Below are 6,416 nucleotides of genomic sequence, written 5' to 3'. Positions count from 1 at the left end.
TGGAGACATTCATTTTGTTTTTTTGTTTGTGTGTGTGTGTGTGTGTGTGTGTGTGTGTGTGTGTGTGTGTGTGTGTGTGTGTGTAGTTAAAATATCTCCATAGTTGGTGAAATTTAAATGAAGTATAGTTTGAAGCTCTCAGGTGTTCCAGCAATACTTTTTACTGTGTCACTGTAAGATTCTGAATTAGGACTTAAAGTGAAAATAAACTCAAGAGTTAAATCTTAAAAAAATGCTTTTATATTAACAAAAATGTATCTTATGTGTGCGCTGTAAAGTAGTCCCCGCTCCAAGCCCACTCCTGTGATAGACTGCCATCTCAATACAAATTTGTAAACTAAAAGTGAGCTGGTAGTCCATCATGGGAGTGAGCTTGGAGCAGTGAACCACCCTCCAGAAGAAAGGACAGTGTCAGCATGAATTCAGAGATTATTTGATGATCTACAGCCCGGTGATACAGAGCTATGTTAATAATTAAGGTACTTGAATGCATTTTAAAATTTTGACTCCTTAGTTTATTGTCGCTTTAAAGGTACCTAGATATATTGGACTGAGCTTTGGTTTAAATGCTAATATCACATTTCTTGCTAACGTTTTAGTTGACAGATCAGTCTTGTGAACCTGTAATACCTCACTAAATTTATATAGGCAAATAAATAAACAAACGCATATAAACAGCCTCTCACTGGTTAATTAGAGCTGCTAAACAATATATTATATTATTGGCTAGTCAAGTGAATGTTTGTTTTCCCGCTTAAATCAAAATTCCAGACGACCAAAACATGTGCATTTAAAAATGCGATATTTGTAAACGTGCCTATAATGCATTAAGGCCTTGTTCACACCAAATGCAGAGCAGATCCGGTCAGGTTTCTGCACACGCACGCTAGTCTTTTAGATGCGTTTTTGATGCGTTTGCAGATCCAGATAAGTCTGCATCATGTGAATTGTTCAGCCCGGAAATTCCCTCAGTAAAAACATTAGTTTTCTACAGCCCTTAAATTAATGTGAATGCAGTGAATAGCTTTTGGGTTTTGGTAGGCCTAGGAGTAGGTGCTTGTTAGACTTACACTCCTGTAAACAGCTGTTCATGCCAAAGCAAATGTTAAGCAGTTTACAGGTAAGACAATACCTAGTAGTGCTGACATGGTTTTAGACAACCTCTGTAGCTGCACTGATTTGCATGAGCCCCAAATTCAGAATCGTAATACCTTGGATAACTAGATACTGTAACTGAAGTTCGTTTAAAGTATATACAATGATGAACTTTTTAGGCACCCACAGGGTCGGCTTTTAAGCTATGACACATTTTATTGAACACCATCAATTAATAATCCAATAAAAACATAAAATCATGATAAAAAAACACACACAGCTCCTCCGAATTGCCCCCTTGCCTCTCCCATCTTTCCACACAGAAACACCTCTTGATTATAATTAAACACTACTTCCTATGTTCATCATTCATTATAGATGGGTATAGTCGATACTGTAACTCACTGCTGGGTGTGTGGAAGGATTGCGCTCAACGAGTTTCACCGACAGTGCCCCTTCTTCAGGAGAAGATTTAAGATAGGACTGAAAGTATATAGACATATATCAAACATTATTTCATCTTCTATATTTACATGACTATATCTCACAATATGTATATTTTACATATAGACCTCAATTGAAGTCTGGGGTATAGGGAGTCACCCACACAAAGGCGTCACTTGGTGTGCGGGCGGGCTCTGAGACAAAGAATTGTATGTAATCTGCCATGCAGTGATCTCTAATAAGGTATATATATTCAATTAATCAAGGTCCCCATAAATGCATACGATGGGATTAGTGTTCTAACAAATATCAAAGACATACCTATTTAACCAGTATTTCTTCATTTATCATATGTTGCTGCTTATCCCAGATAGTAATGGTACCAACACCAACATTTATCACTGATGAAAATAACTTATAAATAGCTGCTTACCAGGGAAAGCCACATTCCTGTCAGGAGAGTCCAATAAATGTTCATCCATCTAAAGGAGTTATAGATCATCTATGTGCAGATGCGACCAGACAAGACACCTATTTACAAAGACTACCTGGAATAATAGTCAACCAAAAGATAGAATTGGTTGTTATTATTATACAGGATATATATATATCACCAACAGTTTGAGCAGCGCTTATAAAACTAGATCTAATTAAGGTTTCAAAAGAGAGCGTCTCTAGATAACTGTGTTGATACATTGTTCATGGCTTTAACCTGGTCTTGTGTCCCCCGCCACATGAGCTCAGGATGGAGAGTGGGGAGTAGAGCGAAGAACGCCTGTTCTTCGCTTTGCCCTGTGTGATCAGTGAGACTGGAGCGCTGTAATCACAGCGTCAATCACAGCGTCAACGGTCTCAATTGTCAGAAACTGCACAGATCTGTGTTGGAGGGCAGGCTCCATAAAGAGAACCTGCTTGTAAGCCCCTGTGTGATAGGAATACAATTAAGTGGGGAAAAAAGTAAAAAGAAAAATAAAATATATAAAATTGTAAAAAAAAAATTCTATTTATTTAATGTGGTTGATGTGTTTCCTGTTGCAGGCAGGCGGAGCCTATATCTCGATGGCTGTCCTGGAAGATTCCTGGAAACAGAGTTATCAGGTAATCAACTCATGTTTTTTTAAAAACCAACCCTGCTGCCCCCTCCATCCGCATGCAAATAAACGCACGTGTAGGGCATTGTGTGCATGCGTGTTGAGTGCTGCCGCCATTCCACTGTGTGCCATATTGTGGTAGCCAGGCAGCAGAACTCTTTTACACACACACAATGTGCATTAAAGGGAAGTTCACTTTCCCAAATAATATGGGAAAATGGAATTACCCGATCAAATCTGGCCCCGCCTCCCAGATACCAAGTATACCAATGCTGAGTATTTGGTCGTGTACTCGTACTCGCCCAAATGCTCCGATACCTTCCCCCAATACTGCAACTTCCGGTCAGAGGAAGATTTCCTCTGACCGGCAGTGCCATAGTGGACCATGGAGCCAGCTTCCCGTGCAATCAGGAAGGTGGGTGGCAAGTAATGACCCACCTCCTGGCTTCCAGATTGGCCGGTATGCCAGCTCTTTGCTGATTGGCTGGGAAGCCGCCTTCCCGGCCAATCAGGTCATTACCCGCTGCCCGGCTTCCTGATCGCCCGGGATGCCAGTTCCATGCCAGCAGCAGCACCGGTATCGGTACTCGGTATCGGTGAGTACCGAAAGCAAAATATCGGTATCGGTACAAAAAACGATATTGGTGCATCCCTAGTTTTGATCAAAAGTAGATTCAGCCCCTGCTTTAGCCCTTGGGCAAGTAGTTGACACCAAGAGGTGATTAACAGTGGTTATATGATTGTTCAGCTCTTGGTGTTAGAGTCACTGTGCGACAGCTGTTGTGCCCCACACCGGCTCTAAGTATATTTTACTCTCCCCACATTTCTCCTTTAACTTTTTGCTATTGCAAGGGGGCTAACAAAGCCCCCCATGTGATAACATTGGGTACACGTTAACTCCTTTTTAAAGAGGCATCGGGGTCTATTAGACCCCTGATGTCTCCCCCACCCTCTTATTTAGCTGAACAAGTACAGAGCCTGGGGGGGCAGCAATCCCCAAATCATGTTAACGCAATCGTTCATCTTTATAGCTACCTTCCCAGATCACTTTACCTCAACAGACGGGAAACAAGCTAATGACTGCTGCGGGTTTATTTTAACCACTTCAGGACAGGATGTAGGACATAAATTCAGAATTCTGAAGTGGTTAAATATCTTTGATATGGTTCTTTTTATGGTCCTTATTCTTCAAGTAAACCTTTCAAAAATCTTGGCTTTCAAACTGCGAATATAATGAAAAATGCATTTGTAAAGGTTAACCTCAATGAAAACCTCATGTCAAAACAATCAGCAGATCCAAATTATAGGCAGCAGAATTTATATGCAAATCTCATCTTTTCCTGAAAAGGTCAAGTTTGGCCCTGAGGTCAATATCTGCTTATGCATTTTTTTTTTCTCATCAACAGATTAGTTTGCATTGTTCAGGTTTGTGACAGATTTACTTTAAAGTGTATGTCTAGACAAAATGAAAATTACTCAGTTTCAGCTCATTGCAGGACATGCACATTTCCTCATGTTTTATCCTTCTAAAACGCTGCAGGTACGCTGTTGATCTGTCAGAAATCCAGTGAGCTCCTAACTTCATGTTTTATCTGACAACACAGTGCTAATGCTGCACTATCAGCCCTGCCCAGGTTTCCCTTCAGGACTACAGAATATCTCACTTTCTTCTCATCTCCATAACACCAGAAAGATATTCCTTAGAGCTGACTAAGCAAATTAGCCTTTAAAGTTAAGCAGTGCCCCGGCCATTCACACTAAAGTATTTACATATTCTAAACAAGCAGTAACCGTACTTGAAACAAACCCTCATTCATCTCTGTGTCTATAAGCATTGTGGACAAATGTCATTTTTGCAGTTTACAACTTTGACATTGAAGTCGGCAGCCTTCTAATGTTAACATTCAGTAGGTGATTGTAAGCTGTTAGAAACTGAAACCAGAGCAGTGGTAGCCAAACTTCGACCCTCCCAGACTACAAATTCCATCATACATCTGTCATACCTGTGGCTCTCAGAGTTTTGCAATACCTTATGGGACTTGTAGTTCCACAACAGCTGGAGGACCAAAGTTTTTTGTTATCCTGCTCTAGTGGTTTTTTGGGATCTTTGAGAAGGAATAATTTAATATTAAGAGCAGCTAGAGAATATATACACTTTAAGGCTGCACTCACTCTGAGCATTTGCAGATGATTTTGGAGGGGTTTTATTTGTGCATTTTTGCATATTCTTTCAGGCGTATTGGGTCTTGAGCGCTTTTGTTGTGGCCAGTGGAAAGCTAAGGTACTAGGAGAATAAAATGGTTTTTTAGCCTTACAAAAAATGCTAACTTCAGGCACTTGCTTTGTCACCAACAACCCCCATTCTGCTTCCATGGTAGCTGATGTATCTTTTGGAGCTCCAGGTGTCAAGCTACAGGTGCCTGAGCATTCATATGTGAACAGGCACAATTAAAAAGCATGGGATTTTGGCTATTGAGCGTTTTGGAGCTTTGAGCTTTAAGCTACAAAACACTTGGGGTCCATTCATCGGACCTAGAAATTGAAGTTAAAGGTCCATTTACTTGCAAATTTGTACTCCATTGACATCCGTTGCCATTTTATTTTTTTGCCAATCTTTATTTTAAATCACATGTCCTGAGTAGACTACTCTGTATTTTTTTTTTTGTTTTTTTTAATTTACGCTGTGTTTACATGCGTTTACACATGTGCTGTACTGAAAATAAGTAGAACATGCTCCGCTTTTTTTCCCAGCACACTGCATTACAACGCAGTGGTGTGAAGTTATCCCATTCACACCCATACATTTTTGGGTTTTCTTCCGTTGACATCCAACATCTGGTGTGAATCAGGGCTCAGGTAAATGTGTTAGGAGAGTTTATTTAAAGAGCAGCTCTGCTAATAGGAATTAAAATTAGGGAGGAGATTGTGGCCACTTCCTTTTAGCATGTTCTATAGTCTGAACCAGTAGAAAAGGTCTGGTACCATTGTATAGTTGGAACTGCCCCATGTTCTGCTCTTTATAAGTTAAATTAGCATTTTTTAGAAGGAGGTGCACTCTGGCACAAAATATATTACTTTGTTGGACATTGGGCAGTATCTCTATGGAATGAATTTTCAATTAGACGAGTTCTTTCCAAAACAAAACAGTTGAAGGTAGTACTGTATTTTATTCTGTCTATTTTGGAATCCACATTAGCAATAATGGAGCTTTTCCTCGTAGGATTGAGCTGCCTTTTAACCCAGTTTTATTAATGTATTTTCTGGCAGCAGAGTAGCTCATGCTGTAGCAGTTGATGCTGGTACACGCTTGAATGTATGGGTTAATGGTTAGTTTGTGTAGCAGAACTAAAATCCTGAGACGCACACCTCTGGCAGCTGGCACACTGGCTTAGCATTGGGTTCATTAATTGACACAACTCTTAGTTTGCTACATCACCTTTGGCGCTGTCATCTATTTATATTCTGTTCGCATTAATTGAAGTAATTTTGCCACTGAAGTGTGTTTCAGACCTCTGCATTTAAATTGAAATTTTAATTCCCTTATTGTCTGGGAGAGACGGCTGAAGATGGCTTGTTGCAGGTTTCATTATCACTCAGAACACTCCAGCTGCTGCTTCTAATGTACAATGACTGATTAATGCCGGAAAGAATTATTAAAAGAAGAATGGCAGCTTTTTCCCAGTGGGATAGGGTAAACATGAAGTAGTATGCTGACAGCTTTATGGAACTGGTTTTACCTTTCGTCTGCAGTAGTTTAGTGGAATTATTGCAGACTTTCAGAGTTTA

The 6,416-nt window shown here is 40.1% G+C and overlaps 1 protein-coding gene across 1 annotated transcript in view; it reads left to right on the top strand.

Moving 5' to 3' along the window:
* EXOC4 (exocyst complex component 4) overlaps window positions 1-6,416 on the top strand; it is a 345,298-nt gene that overhangs the window by 9,970 nt on the left and 328,912 nt on the right. The window lies entirely within an intron of this gene.

The sequence above is a fragment of the Nanorana parkeri genome, unplaced genomic scaffold, assembly GCF_000935625.1.
Source record: "Nanorana parkeri isolate BGI_ZX_2015 unplaced genomic scaffold, ASM93562v1 scaffold27, whole genome shotgun sequence".
Taxonomy (NCBI): domain Eukaryota; kingdom Metazoa; phylum Chordata; class Amphibia; order Anura; family Dicroglossidae; genus Nanorana; species Nanorana parkeri.
The sequence above is the reverse complement of the archived record's forward strand: the minus strand, read 5'-3'. Positions and strand labels throughout refer to the sequence as shown.